This window comes from Anser brachyrhynchus, assembly GCF_964034855.1.
Source record: "Anser brachyrhynchus genome assembly, chromosome: 2".
NCBI classification, from domain to species: Eukaryota; Metazoa; Chordata; class Aves; order Anseriformes; family Anatidae; genus Anser; species Anser brachyrhynchus.
This window is the reverse complement of record NC_137695.1, coordinates 17,429,033-17,447,048: the sequence shown is the minus strand read 5'-3', so window position 1 is coordinate 17,447,048 and position 18,016 is coordinate 17,429,033. Positions and strand designations below refer to the sequence as shown.

Below are 18,016 nucleotides of genomic sequence, written 5' to 3'. Positions count from 1 at the left end.
AGAAAAGTTTCAAAAACTTAATCTCATAATCTTGATTCAAACTTTTCCACCGATTTCAGAGATCTTCAGTCAAAGTAACATTTGAAGGCACTCTAACTAGCTCCTAAGATCTCAAGTATTATTTTATGTATTGTACAGAAGAAGTTCTAGATTGTTGCTGTCTTAAAACATAGTCAAGTTACACGTGAAATACACTCAAAAGCAGCACTAGTAAAATTGCAACAGTGGCAAAACCATTTGCAATCTGCGTCTCCCACCTTTAACACAAAAAAACCCCACATGAGCTCTGTTCAGCCTCAGATTTTAAACGTCAATGTTGGAACTGAGCACATTCCTTCAAATGCTTGAAAACATTCCTTTAAATACATACACTAAAGCTAACAGTTTAATTTAAAACAGCATCAGTGTAGTTGATGTCAGATATCCTTAGACAGATCCAATTTTCTGCAAATAAAATGTACCAACTGACAGAATAATATTAGTTTAATAAACTAGTTTAATAAAGCTATTCACTAAAATGTGACCTAAACTATGTCTCAGATCAAAGGCTGCTCTTTTGGTTTGAGTTACTGGTTTGGGTACACTCTTAACACTTTTCCCCTAGCTGCAAACTATTCCTTTTCCTGGAAAATACCTGTCAACGGGTACCACAGTCTCTCCATTAATTACCTGCACAAAAAGTTTTGTTCTGGCATGGTTTCTTGACAGCCTTTTTGAAAAATTTAAGCAAGCTGAAGTAAATGACAAACCCTACTGGCTCCCCCAAATGCTGAAATGATGACAACTATAACTATTGCTATAGAAGAGAAAGCTCAGCAAAACCTCCAGCAATGAGTTATCTGATAACCTCAGCCCTCCCTAACAATTATATATGCCTTGTACCAAAGGGCTCTACAATTCCTATTTTAGGAATTTATTCCATATTTTAGTATTATATATATGATTCTGTATTTTTGGGTGGTCCTGCGTGGAGCCAGGAGTTGGACTCGGTGATCCTTGTGGGTCCCTGCCAACTCAGGATATATTCTGTGATTATTATAATGCAGTTTGATCCCAGATCTACAAAAGCTCATGGAAAATCTCCAATTGATAGAAACAAAAACAGTGTTAAGGCCATGCTTAATAAAATAATAAATATTTATTTATTTACAAAGTATTCGCAAAGTTTTTGTGTCAAGTTTAGCAAAATATTTGTCAGCAACATATTGAACTTCACAGTCCTGTGGCTCAAAAAATTTGTGCACCTATTTTGAGGTTTGTTAAACAGCCATGTCCAAAAAATCATCCTCAGAAATATATACATATATAAATACTATTACTTCAAAGTCAAAAACATCCCCCAAAATATTAGCATGTTATTTTTCTAAACACAAAAACGCTTACACCTCTAGAGCCAAATGTGTCGAGGGGGTATTTTACAGTGCTTCCATATTTTGTTTGTTTTTACAGGAGGCAGGCTGTGTCCACTTCATCTTTTCTAGATTACCTCATCTTCCAAACATTTATCCTTTGTTCAGCACAACTTTCCATAATCCATTTCTGTCGATTTGTGATTTTTTTTTTGATGGAACAGAAGATTTGGAGAGAGAGAACAGGAATGAAAAAGTAAACAATATGTATTTTTTTCTCTGAGAGCAAAAGCAGAATCCACTTTCTCAACATATTTTTATCCCCATAAAAATCACTACAATAATTTCCAATGTAATCAATTTAAGGCTTTTTTAATATTAAGTTTTAAAATTGAATATGAGCAATCTGAAAAGTATATGCTTTTAGCTCAATTTTGGAAAATGTTTTGATTTATTAACTGATAATTTACTAGTTGCATCGTGAGCATAAGTAACAAAAAACTTCCTCATGTGTACAGGTGCACAGTAAAAGCAAAGTATTGCTAGTCAGAGGAAGTATGTGCATTTAATTTCCAGAACTCTACAAGCTTTGTGAGCCAAACTACCATGGGATGCTTGAGCTTGTAAAAGAAAACAAAGTTGAAGCTCAATGGCTAAGCAACGACACCTCCCAGGGCCTCTGGACTGTTAGTGCATCAAGCACAGCAAGCCCTCCTTGCAGCCTTCTCTTCCCTGTGACCGCCCTTCATCCTTCACTCTCGGTTCCAATTGACTCCACAATACCTACATGAAGCTCGCCTCCTGCCCTCCCCTGCTCCACTCCCTCCGCCTCTTCCTCCTCGGCAAGCTCTGGGAGCACCACGCCACCTAGTCCAGTGTGTGATTTGTCACCCTTCTTTACAGCTTAGTTTTCATCGCCTTCATTTTCCCCGTTTTCCTCTCTCCACAATGGCAGGTCCCCCCTTGCTGTCCCAATTCTACCTTGCAGTTCCTTGCCTCTATCCATCTTACTGTCTCCTTGGGTGGCACTGCTGTGTACTCACTATTCTTGTCATGAATTCATGGTCTTCCCCTAACAAAGCTTCCTTTTACCCCTTTCTTCACAAATATCCCTGCGTCCTGACATGACACAGTTTGTTTTCACTTCCCCTACAGTTTTTGCTTTCTCCTGTCTCCATTTCCACTCATCCCACCACCGCCTCAGCCCTTACCACTCTATTTTTCACACTGTTGCATTCCAGTCCTAGATACACGTTCCAAACCTATTCTTCATTAGCAAGCACTTAGTTTATTACCCTCCAAACCTCAAATTTATGACAATGCGCAAGTGGTAGCAGATGGGGAGATACTTCTGCCTGCAGCTCCGTACCATCTCCAGGCTCTAACTAAACCCAGAGCAGGACTTTCCAATGTTCTGACTTAAATATTTATCAATGCTCAGTAACATCTGGAATATTCCCCCACAAGTTTGGAAACAATCATGCCATTTCCAAAGTTACACATTACAATACAAAGAGATACAGTTAGAGCTTTACTGCAACACTCGAAGCTTGACATACTCCATGAGTACAGACACTCGGCACACTTCAGCTGTGTAGGAACTTAATTGGCCGAAATAGAGTAGACATAATCGTAAGATTGCCAACTGTCTTACCAACCTGTGTAGCCTAAATTATAGTCCCACTGCAACTGGAGTGCTAGGCGCTGAGGTTCAAGTCTTATTGTAAAGTTTAAAAGCCAGTTCATTCACATCTGAGATAGTGATGGATGAAGAAGAGTCAGATTCAAGGCAAGGGGTAAACTGTGAGTCAAGTTCACACTTCAGTGAAGACAAACTCTCAGATTTCACTTCATTTGGCCAAAAACATCATATTCAATCTTTATGAAGAAAATCATTTAAAATGATAAAAGGTCAATAAACACAAATGGTAACAGTACTTAACTTGGCAGTGCTACCTACATGAAGAATTTTCTGTTTTTCTTGTTCAACTCACAGCTTAATACATTACTTTATGCCTTAATGTATACCAGGAAAACACAGGATATGCAGAGTCCAAGTTAATGTTGCTGTTGGAAACTTAATGTTTGCATTTCCTGGATTTTGCAATTTCAACAAGGTGAACAATACTGCATTGATTCTATTTTGGCATTTGCTACAGATACCGAAGTATTTGTCCTTATTTTGTCTGAATCTGTAAAAATCAGAGAGTTAAGCAGTTTGATAATGAGCTTTTGACATTTTTTGTTATTCATAGAGGCTTATCCATCTTACATATCTTCCAGTTTATTAGACAATCATGAAGGTGGTGATGCTGTACAGATCAGTAAGCTTACCTGCTCCAGCAAGTGTAGCTAAATAAAAGTGTAGAAACATCTTAAAAAATGGATGCTTTTAAAATTAAAATATTGTGAACACAGAAATTTTGATGAAGCAAAGGAAAATATTCTACAGTAAAAACATTTCTTTGAGATGGTGTCACTGTAGATTCACTAATAGCACTCAAAACAGGAATGTGCAGTTAATGTAAACTTACTCATGAGAGGGTAAAAAAGAGGCAGTTCAATCTTCCCTCTAAATTCAACAGCTAAAATAACTTGAAACTCTGAAAAATAGAGGGATGGCGGGTAGCTGGATTCAGCTGAAGTGCAGCTACTTGTACAAAAATTATAGTTACTACAAAGCAAATGGCCTTTTCCAGTACATATTGATGGTGTTCCTTGCATTAGCACCCTTGAGATGGTAAGATAAAGAGCTGAACAGTGGCTAGTGTTGATCTGGCACTCTCTTCTACTTTGACAGATGATTTAAAGGCACTATGTTAACAGAGATCAGTTGAATATAAATATATATATTTAAAATCATTCTACATTCTCAGAATTAGGAAAATGTATAAAATTGTAGAGGTTCTTGAGATCACTTTAAAAGGAAGGAGTCTAATAACCTGTTGGTTATCTGGTACCTGCTTCATCCTTTCCATTCACTCCACCCGAAGAAGTCCTACAAAATTCTTGTTGAAAACCGATGCTGAGCACCACCGTGCCCACCAGTCCCTTCTGCAGGAATACCTACTGCATGAGACTGTCACAGCAAGCATTCCTGACCAGCAACTCCTATCACAGCATCAAAATACATTCCAAGTCACTGGGATGCCCTTCTTCTGATCCTACTGCTGCCTGAGTAGTTGTCCTGTCTTGTGCCCATCAGTGTGGCTGGCCTCTATGGCACTTATCAGGAGGCAAATATTCAGAGCCGTGCTATAAAACTAACTTCAGTACTGCCCAACCAAAAGATTATGAAACAGATGCTTGCACTAAGACAGACTTATGGAAAGTTACACATGAAACCTTACAGTGCTGCCTTGCAGACAGTAGAAATGACAGCTACATAGGCCATAACTGAATGTGCCTTAATGGTACTAGATGTTGATGTCTCAGTAAGATCATAAAAGTGAATACAAACAAAAGCCCACAGAGTACTGTACTGGGAACAGCATCAATGACTGTTTCAGCAAGACCAGGGGTGCTACAGTTCCCTTAGACTGCAGCAACCTATGGGACCTGCAAAGTCCAGTGAGACAGTTTAGGGATGGGGACAAAGAATTGGATGGGGAAAGATCAGACAGACAGTGTTCAGAAATCTCTATTCCTAAACAATTCACAGAGGCGATGAGATGGGTGATACCTTGCCACAAATAGAAAGATCATAAAGGCTATGACACTTCTGAATCCAAGGCTTATAAGGAGGATACAGGAAGAAAGAACAGAATTAACTGACTTACTAATACCCAAAGCGGACACACTCTGGCATCTTAGACAGTGGTGGTAATTCAGATTGACTAATACCTATTAAAATGGCACCCGCAACACACTTAGGCAGTACCAAGGAAAGGAATATAACAGCAGTCATTTATTTCTGGTTCAAGCGACCCTTTAGCATGAGAGCATGCCTAGGTAACCAGGCATCTATTTCTTGGAAATTTCCTCTGTCCTTACCGACTTTCTCAACACATGGGGCGTTGCTGCACTCCTCCCTCCTGTTCTGCAGATTTGCTTCCTCTTGCAGGGCAGATGGCCTCACCAGCAAAATCGCTGGAGATAATCCTGTTTATGCAGAACAAAACATGATCCACTTCTTGGCACGCAGGCAGTCCCCAATACAGGGATAAGTCTGCTGCTCCACTCATACAGAAATCCATGCTGATACAGCACTGTCCGTGTCGTTTTTTGTTTGTTTTGTTGAGTTTTTGGTTTGTTTAAGAGCTAAGGCAACAGGTCTCTCCCCAACGCCAATCTTCCAGTCAGTTTCCTGCCTTCAGGAATGATGCTGCATGAAAGACAGATGCTGCTTTTCTAAACTTAAATATCAACAGAACTATAATGGTTCCTGAGGATTTGCAAAATTCAAGAGGCTATGAAAGGAGAATGCTTGAAAAAAACACAAACAGACAGAAAGGCTCTTCTTATCTAGAGCTCCCTGGATGGACGGGAGGAGAGGGACGGGGTCACAACAGGTATAACTGTAAAGAGCTTTCAACAAGCTTAAGAGACTGCTAATTCTCTGCTTTTGTAAACCTAAGATAATTTTTAGGGCTTAGTACCAAGTCCAGACCAAGAGCTTAAATTGCTGTTAACAGCTGTGAAAAGCTCAGGTGGGACTTAAATAAAGAGATGATATTGGAGTTGCAACTCACACCTACATTAACCATTACCGTCATGACCATAGCAGCAACGTGACGCCGACAGTGAGGAAATCTGCCATCTGTGATGGTACAGAGGAAGACTAAATAACATTCGCCTTTTCAAAAGTTGCTGTTTGCTATGGGGAGTTCCATAAAACAAATCAGAAATGAACTACAATATGTAACAGCTATCAGCTTGTATCAAAAAGAGTTTGATCTACATCAAATAAGACTAAATATTCTTAATTCCTCTTGAGCTGCTGCCTCTCTACATGGGTTAACATATTCTGTACATAAAAAAACAGAATCACTTGGTAACATCTTTAAGAAAGGGTTGGTTTGCTCTGCTAATGAATCACTCTTGCACACGGAGCAGAATCCAAACGGTTATCAGAGGATCAAACCAAGTTTTAACATGAGTGCCAATATACCAAAGAAACATTTTTTTGCAAGTAAGTATTCAAAATGAGATAGAGAATGTTCTCATAAACTTTCAAGTTAAAGCATTCCAAAGCCAGAAGAGGGAGCTCCTGCACTTTACAAATAAATCAGCATGGATTTCATCTTGTCTTTAGCAAGAAAGCATTTCCAATCTCATGCCACACATTTGCATCTGGTCACTTGCAAATATACAGCAAGAATCCAATATGAAACTAATGTATATGCATGACTGATAAAGATCAAAAATGGTTAAAATAGATTTAATCCCCTGCTCCTTGTAAAATTGATCATTTTCATATCACGTACACAGCACTGCAAAGCTGAAATCACATTGTCTGCAACCACTTTGATCAGTAGAAGGCACGCGACCTACACACAATGACAGGTGATAGGTATGAAAACCCACAGAACCTTCTAACAGTGGTGTTTTTCCTACCTTTCTTTTAAAGTTGAATAAATTGAACATGAGCCTTGTCTACCATTATAAGAAATAAGGAACTGGATTTTGCTAATTTTAAGAAAGTTGGGAACAGAAGAAATGTCTCTTAAATATTTGCAACTGTTTTAAGAAGGTAGTGTTTTCTGAAATGGCTCAAACCAGAATAGTTATCAATAAATCATTTCATTTTCTGCTTTTCTGACGAAGATAAATGAAAAGTATTTCACAGATTTTGTGGTCTGGTTCCTTATTATAAAGGCAATATTTATCCAACATGAGCTCAGACCACAGAAAAGTCAGAGGGGACAAAACACAACTTTTCATAGCTTGTTTCATCAGAATACTTTCCTAAGACTTTGGTATCACTGTGATCAATCTGGTAGTTACATTCCCTGGGCTGAGGGAAAATTCATGGAATATTATGGAATATAATGGATTGGATATTTGAAAGATCTTCCTACAGTGAATGTCTAAGTCATTTCTCTTCTAAGTACACACAAAGTGAATTCTTTGGTTTGCAACTGAACACACCTTAATTGTGGAGATAACCCGTGATTTGTTTCAGTGAAAATAAACTCATCCATGTGAAATTCTTACATGTTCCTGTTTCTTTATTAATTAAGAACTATTTCTTGAAATGAAATTAAACCCAATATAAATGTCCGAGACTGAGCCTGTCCTTTTTTTTTACCTGTAAGTCTTGTAAAGAATGTCCAAGAAATTTGTTCCCATTGAAATAACCTGTGAAAACTTATCTCTAGAAGACCTATGCCAGTTTCAAGAGGAAAGGTTTTAAGATGTAAGATGCAATTTGTTGGGAATATAGGAAATCAGATATTTCAATCTTGACTGGACTGAGTTCCAGGTAAGCACTCTGGTTTCCCACTTCATGTCCTTTTTCTGCTGTTTTGATTAAGATCCTTGGCCTTCTGGGTTCTCATGGCCAGTGAATTGACTTTGAAATGTTTCATTTTACCATGAGAAAAGTGACAACATAATGGATTTCTTCCCAAAGCAAATTTCTTCTTCTCTTTACTGAAGTCTGTATTAGCATTTCCCGCACAACTCTCAGCTTAATCAGAAATCTAAAACTTAGCATCATCATATTCCAGCAACCAATTAGCCATCTGGTCTGTCTTAATACTCTTGAATGAATGATTTGTGCTTAAAAGGAGAACTGATATGCTCTGGGATCTAGTCATCAATGACAAAGCTAGCCTAACTGCAACAGTCTGTTCAACAAAATCTGGAAATTTGGCCAGAAAGAGAGAAAAGTCATGCTTAGAATTTCCCCTTGTATCTGCTCTGACCTTTAACTGGGGTGCTGAAGGAGAAGAGGAAGAAAAACAGGGCAAAATGAGCAGTAACATTTGCTGCCAAATTTCACTTCACTGTCAGCTTTTACAGCATAGCAATATAATTATGTAGTCTAAATTTCATACAGTTACATAATTACTTGTCTCACTCATCGGTAGGCTTCAGATACATGGAAAATATTACAGAGTATACGCTATTTTTCATGGTATATTATTTGCCAAAATATCACTGTCACAGCTCATTTCAGGTATGGCAGTGTGATTAAAACACACCAAGAAGGTTTTGACATGTAACTTAATTTCCACAAGTATTTTAATTTTTACTCATAACATCATAAACTAGTTTAAACAAACACTTGGGCCTGGGAGTTAATTCGCTATAAGTTATTAAGTGGATACCAGAAGATATTTCCCCACTATCTGGCCCAGCAGCTGGAACCAAACCAAGATACCACCTTTCAGCTGAAAGCAACAGAGCTGCCATCAGCAAGCCAGGGGCAAGGAAACGCAGCCACAAAAGCACATCAAGCACTCTGGAAGAGTTTTTCAATGCACTCTAAATTCTCACATCCAACAGCCCAAGGAAAAAATCAACCAAACACACAGAATACCATAACAATACATGTCTGGTAGTCTTCGCTGTTAAGCAGATGGCATAACAGGTTTGCTTAGAGCTGGTCAGACAAAACTTTGCTAAGACACCTGCAATATCCAACAGTCGCATCACAAGGAAGCCCCCAGCTGGGAAAGTAATGAGGCAGAGAGTGGAAGAAAGAAAATTCTGTTTTCACACTGGTTTTAGTGGTCCCAAGTTGGAAGGAAAGAAACCTTTAATTTCTCAGGCTGTAGATATAATCCCAGCTTACTAAAGTAGTAACCTTTTTAATGTGCCATGTCACACTACTTAAGTAGAGAGCGTACACAAAACTGGATAGATAAATGTTAATAAATACAAAAAAAAAAAAGATTTGTCACAAAATATACAGGTAAGTACATGTAAATAATCAAACAGTGCATTTTGAAGATCAGAGCGTGCCTCTGTGTTGAACATATATCATACATGTTGACACAAAAGAGGATGAGGAAGAGTTGTTAATCTCATTCTTCTCTTCTAGCTGCGCACAAAATCCCTTGAGGCCCTCACAAACTACAAACATACCAAAAAATAGTAGGAGCTTTACCAATGCAAAGGAATCACTGTATTGCTAGGTGGTTTTCAGAAAAAGGAAAAACAAGAAAACAAACAAACCCAAAACCCAACACGCTTCTTGTACTGATGAATAATATTAGAGTAACCACAGTGGACGTGGTCCAGCATCAAGGCTTCCCACAGTCAGAGAGTAACAACAGGTTTTACAGAATAGCTAACACATGGTCCTTCACTAAACACCTCGTGATCACACTACTAGAGCTGTGTACTTACAGCACAAAAGACTAAATGGCAGAAAACCTATGGCATGTCAAAGGAAGAGAGTAAGACCAAGGTTACTAGCAATGTCACATGTGCTCACACAGCAACTGTCAATGTGAAAATGTACACCTATCTGAAAGATAGAGCTACATAAGGGGCAACTTGGAAAAAGAGAAGGAAAAGGATATGGAAATAGCAATGCCTCTAGTTGTAAATTTAGCTTGGAATAAAGGAATGAAACACACCAACTAGGCACTCAAGAAGTTTTTCATAACCACTAAAAGCACCCAAAAATGCTGCCCAGCATTGGGTGGAGATGTTGTGTTAGAGCTAGCTACCATTCTCCTTCTCCCTTTGCTTTTTGAGATCCAAGAGTTTGATAACCAGCCAGCAGCAACAGATTATCTTCATTCCTGAAGCCAAAATGCCAGCAGTGACCAGCCCTACCACCATCCCTCGTGCTTTACAACACCAGAAAGCAGCCATCACTTCTTGGAAGTGGCTAAGCAGGACTTGCGAAGGCCAGTGATAGTCTTCACCAAATCAAGAAAAGCAAGGGCTGTCTATGATGAGTAGCTACGTCATTGAGATACAGCTCAGCAAGTCAAGTGGTGGGATCTATTCCAGTCACACAGTCAAATTAGAACTTAAAGGTAAGAGCTAAAAGGTAAGGTTACAAATGCATCACACTGAGATTTGGTGGTGAAGATTTTTGCATCCCACAAACTGTACCCAACACTTCTGTCCAACACTTACCCAAACAGGAACTTTGATGTTACTTGATGGTAGGCTAAAGGCCACAAGGCATGGTTAATTCCTCTCGATGCATATTTATACACCCATACATACCTATAAGGTATATATACAATGAATTCTTATTTCCTATGTATCTTCTTTTGTCTTATCTTCCAACCTTCTTTATCTTTGTCTTATCTTCCAACCCCGAATAAACCCACCCTGGCCTGCAGGTTTCAGCCAATCTGCAAAACGAAGTCTTCATGTGAGAAAGGGGGAAAGAGAAGAGCATGAAGTGAATGTGGGAAAAAAAAAGTCCTTGCTGCTGCTGGAAGCCAAGGGAGGTGCTGAAACCATAGAACAAACGAGTATTATCAGTGAATTTGTGATCAAGTTTATAAAAAAACTTTACTAAGGACACCTGTAATATCCAGCAACCTCATCATAAAATCTAGCCTGGAAGAGGAGGTTGCTCCTACCATAAAAATCTAGCAAGCACAAATTGAAGTAACATACGTTCTCTGTTAATACAGAAGTTACCCCACATCCAAGCTCATACTTTACAGTTACAAGTAATCATTCTCCCTCCTTTCCCACTCACCTGTCTCACTCACTGTACAGGGCAAATCCTGCTCGCTGTGTAGTGATCTGCGCTATACTGTTGTTTTACTGTTTTCATACATTTTCATATTCATGCAAGACAGCACTGTACTTAACCCCTGAGCACTGATTAATCTGTACTGCCCTTTTCGAGACGCTCTAACATTTAAGTATACGTTAACAAAGACCTGTGTTTGCAAAAAAACAGTTTCAACTAACGTAAACCCTTGCTGAACACACAGAGGATTTCTGAAAGTTTGCTACCAAAGGCTCACACCGGGATCTCAAGCTGAAATACGTTAATTTAGCAGTAACTCTTGAAAAGTTTAATTACCTAGAAACACCAATTAAAGTCTAATCATAAATCTAAAGTCTAAAATCAGAAAGCACCTCTGTTGCAGAGGCAGAACACAATGCAGTTCCCCATTCCTGTAATCCACTGCCCTAACGATCCCTAACCTTCCCCTGCTCGCAGTCTTCTGCAATAGCTATAAGCCCCACAGCTTTGACAGTACCTGAAATTGAAGCATCTGCTCGAAAATTGTGCCATTCAGGACCCTCAAAACATTTACACCAACAGGACTAAATTAAGCTCTAAGTGCCAATTTTAGCACACCTGACTTACCACTTTTAATTATATTCTTTCTGGTCATGAAGCAATGCAGTTCCCTACAGTCTTTGTAGGAAAAAATACATGCTTTGGTATGACACATCTGCACCTACGCGGTTCATGAACCTCTGCAGGAATCTTTGCCACTGCAGGTATCAGCAGCAGACATTGGCCACCAGGCAGGCAGCTCAGCAACGAGGGGGCACCAACTATATATATGTTATATATACATATATATGTATTATATATATATATATAAAGAATGGAAATACGGTACAATTGGAAACATAAAAAGACAAAAACATTTCTGGCCTGCTCCCAAATAATAGTGATAGTCCATAGTGATCTCCTGGTGTCCAAAGCTCTCCCTGCACCAGAAAGGAGAATCTGTTCAAACTGAAGGAGAAAATGCATTATTTTCCCCTGTACTTCCAGATGTCTGTGGGACATTCAGCTCAGCACTGGGAAAGAGCAGACACTACACAAATCAGCCCAACAGCGGAGGCAGGGGGAGAACTGTATCCAGACTCGTTTACCTGCCATACGCGCACTGCCTTACTTTGTAGGACACAGTGTCCTCCCTGCTTGAAGGAAAGTGCATGTCTTCTCTAAAAGACCAGCTGAGAACAAGTCACGGACAGCCAGCAAAAAGCAAGTCCCATGTAAAGTTACGAAAGGACTGAAAAACAAGACGGGACTTGCTGTCTTACTAATCTGCGGGGAGGCGCTGGGAGGGCGCCAAGTTAGTTAATCCAAACACACAAACAAGTTAATGATGACCCGAGGGAGCAACACTGGATTTACACACCGAAGGAAACACCGTGTAGGAAAATGTTAAGAAACAGCCTGTATGTCAGAGCTCAACGCTAGTATTTCAAAAGCAGTTTAATTCGACCTTCTGACACACACCAAGAAGCCGAACCTCCCATGGAGAATCCCACTGCATCCATTTGTATCATGGGATGGGAATTCGCAACAGAAACTTCAGACTAAGCAGCACCCAAATTACCAAGTGCTTCTGGAACACCCTATCATGCACCCCCTGAGGACCGGGTCAAATTGTGACCTGGTCTGAGTTTCCATCCACCAAACCTAGAATCTTGTCTCCTGAACTTGCTGCGTTTTTCATATCAATTGCTATACAAGCGAAATTGTTACACAAACTGAAAAAAAAAAAATCAAGTATAAAAATGTTCACGTAACAAAATTTCCATATCTAAATACCAGAAAGCAGAAACCTGAATTCTCCAAGGAGGAAAAAATACTTGTTGACTCCTGGCTTCCCAGTCAATTACTAATGTAGTAAAAAAAATCATCAGCCTCTCTGAGAAGATGGACATTTTTCACCTTCTGAAAATGTTTTTCAAACTTAAATGACAAAAAAGGATTACTTCTAGTTTCACAAGTAGAGACATCAGCTTACAACCTAAAGACGGGCTCAGACTACCTTCATAAGCATGGGATAAAGAACTCTATGAATCCACTGACAAACATTTCCTAAAATAGTTGTATCACGTATCGTAGCTTTCCTAAGCTCTCTGTTGAAAGTCGTTCTCTAAAATCACTGTTAAAAGGACAAATCTCTTGCCACTGTGTCCTAGTAATCAAAAAAATATCTGACATGAACAGAATCGCTCTAAGCCTTTTTGCTGCTTCCTTCAACCACATTCACATCCTCCACTGCATTTTTTTTATTTCGTTTTTAGGACAGAGTAGTATGCAAGCAGAACTGAATCCCATATTCACGGCTGATTTGTTATGAATCAAACATCTTGCCATGAAGCCACCCCTCCTGCAGAAGCAGGAAGTTTAGGATTTTTTTTTTAATTTTATTTTTGCAGCTGGATTCAACAGCACAGGGAGGAAAGGTTACTGAATAAAAACTGGATTTTCTGTCAACACGTTTTTATTTTAGGACAAGCTCAAGTACCCTGAAAAACAAAAATAAATTTGAACAACCACCCTTTAAAATAGATCCCAATATTAATTATTTACAAGGTGTCTCTACTCTCCTTCCTTCCTTCCTTACACTGAGCATTAAAAGCACCATCTTCAATACATAGGAACATCCCAGTACTTTGGAGACTAAAATTTTGTTTAGTATCCCTAAAAGCAGCTGTCCCAATCTTCTATATTTCATGTAATTCAAGTAACTACACAAAAAGCTTTAATTTAACAGTCGAGAGAAGCACAGCAAAACACCATGCTGCTCAGATGGGAAGAGGGTGCATCTTACCCAGTTAGCACACCAAACATCTCCACACTTTCTAACCCTTTTCACCTCCATAGCTTTTTGTACGGTATTTTGTTGTGTAGAGACTCAGCCATCACTAGGGACAAGCTCATTTGTCTCTAATCAGCGGCAGTATAATCATACTCTAGAAGTGAAAATTTCTCCTAACAAGCAGTATTTAAAATACTATGCTAGTGAGTGTAAAATGCCTACACTGCCTGTTCAGGCAGCACTCATTAGCCACCATCTAGTCTGAAATGCAGCTAATGAAACAACAATTACTAGTCCTTCCTCTGAACCTGCCAGTCCAAATTCTCAACGCTGGGTGTGTACGGCAGGAAGGCTGATCAAAACCTTTTAACCAGCTTGCGTGCTGCTGGGCCACCTCTTCTGTCCCTGGGAAAAACTGGAACCCAGAGATAAAAACCACATCTGCTCCGTGTCAGCTGTGAAAGTGCTTGCTTTCAGTCCTCCTTATAATACTCTGATGTGATGATTTTATGGAAAAACAGAGATGAAGAGAAGTAAAATACCTGGGAAGTATCTGACTTCTAGTTCAGCACAAAATTACAGATATTCGAAACTTATTTCAGGCTTCTATCAAACCGGAATGTTATTTCCAATGCCATCACTACACTGTTTCTGTTTAATTGTTTTCTGATCCACCAATTATCCAATAACATGCACACAACCGGAAAGTCAGCTCTGTGTTCTCGATTCATAATGAAGATATTGGTAATCTAAAAGTTTCTGATGACCCAGCACACTAACCTATACTCTTCCATTGCTAGCGAAGGCCTGACACTACCTTTTTGCTCTTCAGCCAACCTCTTATAAGGAGATAAAAGCAATAACTAAGAAAAATACCAACCCTTCAATACTTCGACTAAAGGGCAATCCCATTGATTGTATTCTGCACTATGTGGCCACGACAGAGTATCTAACACATGTTGAAGACAATGCAGGTTAAAACTATTTCTTGCACCAGCAACCAGCAGTATGGCACCTGAGTCTGACTCTGGGCTAACACAAATAATACCTCCAGATTTGTAGAGCTCCTCATTGAGGCCATTTTTAGCCTCGTTTGTTCGCAACACCTTGTGAAAATAAAAGTTCTAAAACTTACGCCACGTGTAAAGACTCCTTCTTGCATTTTGTTTGGTACCCCACATTCTCAGATATAGTGAATAAATAATTTACTATTAATTTCCTTCCATTATTTATAATTATCCTTCATGTCTTCCTTCAAACACCTTTTCCGAACCAAAATTAGTTGGTTCTTTTTTTTTTTTTTTTAATGGAGAAGCCACTTCCTATTTCTGATGTAGCCTGTTACCTCTCTTTTCATTTACACTGGCTAAATACCCCAGGACACTTAGAATTGTCAGTCCGGGAGGAGATGCAAATGTTAGAGTATTGACAAAATTTTGGTGGTAATACTGTTTTGCCCACGATTTTAGAAACAGGCTATGGATTTTTCCATTCCTATCTGCCTGTACAAAAGCTCAGGAACTTCCCAGCATTTTCACAAGTGAGCAGGAGTCAGGGCCCAGCCCCTGCCCCTACGCAGTAACTAGGTCACACAACTCAGCACCCATCACTTCTCGTGACGTGCACTGGGTGATGGAACAGGGACACATGCTCCACTTCTGATTCCAAGATGCTGTGCCTCTTCGGTATTTCCTCATTGGGGAAAAAGAAGGAGCCCACAGCCTCACCACCCTACTTCAATTTGTCTTCCTTGTCCCTAATTTCTTTTAGAACAAAAACAAAACCCACAACTATTTCTTGTCACTGAAACAGCAAAAGGGGGCTTTTATTTACAGTGCAATTCAAAAATATGTTTTGATAGTAGTAAATAAGTTAAATGAAAACAGCATTTGTATAGCCAAATACATATGAGCACACAGAAAATTCTTCTCTGTTTATCCCAGATAAAAGTGAACCAAACCCATTTACAGCAGGATGAGAGATGGCATAATGGTACCACATGCAATAACTCCTAACTGCATATGAAAATAATCACAATCAGAAGAACTCTTACGCGAATATCAGCATGCAGGCTGTCACAGTCGTCAGCTGTGAAATAAACATATAAAATAATAGCTCGACATTATGTTTAAACATAAATGTACAAGTCATTTTCCCTGCCTTGTCTGGTGAACATGGCAAACAAAATGTGAAATTGGCATCTACAGCTTGTGAAGATTCTAGAATACAACAACCAAGATCATTTGTAACAACAAACTGTCTTTCCAGAGTATTTTTTATTCATGTTATAATAAGAAAATCATTAACTATTAAGTTTTGACCAACATAACATCTTTTTAACCAACTCACAACCACAGATCTGCCTTTTCATCCTTTCTGTAAGATGCTTCTGCCTGAGAACATTTTCCCCTTTTAGAAAACAAGATGTTAACAAGTTCATGCATTAAACCACAGCTCTCCACCACATAATAAAGTCCCCGAAATTCAACACTGCCTTAAGCTAGTCATTACAAGTTACTGCTACAATCACTTCTTAATTGATTGAGAAATAAATGCAATATCAATGAAGGTGACAAGAAACATTTAAGACAGTAAATATCTAATGGGAAAAGGGAAAAACAAGAAAGGACTCAGTGCTCATTAAAGTGAAAAATGCCTTATGCAATTACTTAATAGGAAGCTGAATACATCTATTCACTGGATCTTAGCAAATTAAGTTTGCCTTCTTTTCTCTGAATTCCATTAATACACAGACATCATGATGCAAAACAAGTCTGCCCATGCACTTGTACTGTTGTTTTGAACTGGAATGTCTCAGCATAGCAAACATACTTATCTTTTTTCCATCTGTCCTACACATTTACTCATGTTAAACGTGTGACCAACTCCTATATGAATTAATAGAAGTTTAGGTGCACTAAAAAGAATCAAAAACCAGCTAGTTGCTTAAATTACTGTTAGAAAACAAATTGGAAAATTCCTGTTTTAGGTTCATGCTTCATTTCTTGGACCTTACATGAACTTACTAGAAATTATATCTTGTTTTTTTCATACCTGATCAACTTAGTTGTCTATTTGAAAACAATAATTTAATTCAGATTTGGAGTTGTATTAAGGCAATTATGTTCTACGTATGAAAATATTCAGATTCTTAGTCACTTAGCAGCTGTAACTAATTTTGCAGCCTGTGACTTCAGATCCCTTAACTATGAAAGATTTAGGCTGGACACATTGCAGAGATATTGTACATTTGGTCAGCAGCTTTAAGACATCTTCAGAATTTTACTTGTGATTAAGCTCAAATTCCAAGCTATGTTCTGCCCACCTCCGAAAAGCTAGAAGAGTTAATTAGAACTACAAAATTAAAGTACACACCCTAAAAATTACAGTGTAACATTACTTGCAATCCAAAATACACGTGTACTCAGAAAGCAACCCCCCAGCTATGCAAGGTGCTCTAAGGACTGCCGTACAAAACAGGTGCTTTGAAAAGATGCAGAGACCATCCCTCAGTACTGTACTGCAGAACACAAGTTAAGTCGGAGTCAAGCTAGCTGGACTTCAGCAAGAAAGAGGAATCCTGCAGAAGAGAAGAGTGAGAAGAACGACAAAATCAAAGCAACAGCCTATTGAAATCTCTGCAGCAGAATTATGTTGAAGAGATAAGCATGACTAGATGCTGCATATTACAAGACAAATGCTGCAATAACAGACAAAAGAGATAATGCGATCCAAAGTGTTTTCAATGTTCAAATGCATAAGAATGAACACATCTCATAGCTATTATTATGTGATTTGAAATGAGTAGGATTTAAATACAGCCTTGACATGATGCTGAATTTGGAAAACATCTTCCTGTTTATGAGCTCAAGTGAGAGGCAGAATAATGGCATCATTCACAGCAAATTAAGAAAGGACGTAAGAGGAATTTTAGAAATGGTGATAAAATGGTGGCATGAATTGTGTTATTCAAGAAAGCAAGTAATGCGCTTTTTTAACAATCATAAGTTAAGAGTTTCCAATAGTTTATTTCGCCCCTAATAGTAATAAATAATACTAATAAAACATTTTCCAATGCAATTTGACAATAACACTTTTTTTTTTTTTTTAGAAAATCTGGTAATATATGTTCAGACATTGCAGACAATGAAAAATTTGCTTTAAGTTTTTGTAACAGGCATACTCAGTTTTAGCTACTGACTACATGTCAGG

The 18,016-nt window shown here is 38.6% G+C and overlaps 1 protein-coding gene across 9 annotated transcripts in view; it reads right to left on the bottom strand.

The window, feature by feature from the left end:
- MPP7 (MAGUK p55 scaffold protein 7) overlaps positions 1 to 18,016 on the bottom strand; it is a 152,488-nt gene that overhangs the window by 117,167 nt on the left and 17,305 nt on the right. Inside the window, exon 1 of one of the 9 annotated variants that reach the window (XM_080583319.1) lies at positions 5,343 to 5,603. The exons of the other annotated variants lie outside the window; for them this stretch is intronic. The gene's annotated coding sequence lies outside the window, so the exon portion shown is untranslated. Of the gene's footprint in view, positions 1 to 5,342; positions 5,604 to 18,016 lie in introns of those variants that run through there. 9 annotated transcript variants of the gene reach the window in all.